Source organism: Schistocerca americana, chromosome 5 (assembly GCF_021461395.2).
Source record: "Schistocerca americana isolate TAMUIC-IGC-003095 chromosome 5, iqSchAmer2.1, whole genome shotgun sequence".
Lineage (NCBI taxonomy): Eukaryota > Metazoa > Arthropoda > Insecta > Orthoptera > Acrididae > Schistocerca > Schistocerca americana.
This window is the reverse complement of record NC_060123.1, coordinates 76,532,285-76,534,227: the sequence shown is the minus strand read 5'-3', so window position 1 is coordinate 76,534,227 and position 1,943 is coordinate 76,532,285. Positions and strand designations below refer to the sequence as shown.

The following is a 1,943-nucleotide window of genomic DNA, read 5'->3' as shown; positions in this document are numbered from 1 at the left end:
ACAGTGTTCAAGTGAGTTAATTATGTTCTTATTGGCCAAATATTCTGACGCCATAGGAATACATATTCCCAGGTACTCTTAAAGGAACGCATTTAGCGGTATTAAAAATTCATAACAACATGATACGGCTTAATATTTGAGTCATTTGTCGCTTTGTACACAAACACAGTGTACATAACTGTCACCTTTCCACTTTTCACAGATTCTCCTGCGTCGCATTTATTGAACACGATTCATGTAATACAAGGAATGTGAGGTACGCTGTGTTAATTCAGCTTGAAATTAAATATTATTAATCTGAAAGGAAATCAGGGAGAACAGTGTTCCTGACTGCACGTTATTCGTCACATTTCGTCTCCCTTACGTCATTTTGGAAGCAATGAAGACGTAAGATATATACATACATTTAGACATTCAAATGTTCTTACACGCACCTACACAGCTAACGCATTCCATATGTATGGATATGCTGTTTCTTTACTGTAATCTCGTGCAGTTGACTAGCAGAGTAATGCACCATCTGAAACAATCGTCTGTTTAACGCAGTAACGATTTAGAGGAAGAGCTTTTGCTGTTTACTACTAATATATTGTTGGAGGCAGTATACTACGAGTAAAATCGACAGTTCGCTCTCGTTTTCTGTTATTTTACGCTAATTATTCGCAGGTGATCCTAATGTGAATTTGGACTAGAATTATCAAGGTATTTGTGCCAGAATGAAATTTTCACTCTGCAGCGGAGTGTGCGCTGATATGAAACTTCCTGGCAGATTAAAACTGTGTGCCCGGCCGAGACTCGAACTCGGGACCTTTGCCTTTCGCGGGCAAGTGCTCTACCAACTGAGCTACCGAAGCACGACTCAGGTCCGGTACTCACAGCTTTACCTCTGCCAGTATCTCGTCTCCTACCTTCCAAACTTTACAGAAGCTCTCCTGAGACGAGATACTGGCAGAGGTAAAGCTGTGAGTACCGGACGTGAGTCGTGCTTCGGTAGCTCAGTTGGTAGAGCACTTGCCCGCGAAAGGCAAAGGTCCCGAGTTCGAGTCTCGGTCGGGCACACAGTTTTAATCTGCCAGGAAGTTTCAAGGTATTTGTGGATTATTCGGCTGTTAACAAAGATTTCTCGCTGTTTAATAACATTACCCTTTGACGTATGCGGTACTCAGGGAGTAACTACCCAATAACTATAGATTGCAAGCTTTCACGGCCAGTATTTGCGTCACAGCTGAGATTTACGTTATGGGTACAAGGCCGTGATTCTGGCCATAATTCTCTGGCTAACCGTTCGTCTTCCACAGGTGAAGATACCAACAGAGGCCTTAAGGACTCAGAAAGCTGTTACGGACTCAAAAACGTAGTCTCGTCTCCGTTTACTACGGTCGTTTTACTTGGAAATTTTGACGCTGTTTATTATTATTATTTAGCACTATGGCCCACAACTTGTCTAATTTCAGTCCTTCTTCTTTCTGCCGATACCGTGGTTTTACAGTGATCTAATAATTACTACGCCAGGAGGTACAGAGCGAACATAACAATTCAAAAGCTCAAAAACAAATTGAAAGTATTGTTAATGTTTTAATGACAGCCGACGTTGGTTTCTCCATTCTGTAGTCAGACATCACGTCATTCAAGGCACAATGCACGTGATGATCAAAGATGTGGTATCAGATAACAAAGTTTCGAGTAGCCTGTGTGACAACCTCAGTGAGAATTGGAATAGACAAAATATAAATGTCATATTCATGCACTTTCAGTGAACCAGTTGAACAGCAATTTACGGTTGTTTGCTCACAACGCTGTGGTGTACGGAAATGTTTCGTCCTTGAGGGACTGTATAGAGTACAAGACGACACTACCAGAATTTCTAGATGTTGTTGCCGATTGCAGCTTGCTCTGAATGTAGACAAAATCCCAGGTAGTCCGGAAAAACAATCCTTTATCAT

At 41.6% G+C, this 1,943-nt stretch overlaps 1 non-coding gene across 1 annotated transcript; it reads right to left on the bottom strand.

The window, feature by feature from the left end:
• Positions 1-780: 780 nt before the first annotated feature.
• On the bottom strand, positions 781-855 carry Trnas-cga. Its single transcript has one exon. It is a non-coding gene; the product is annotated as a tRNA-Ser (tRNA).
• Positions 856-1,943: the final 1,088 nt, after the last annotated feature.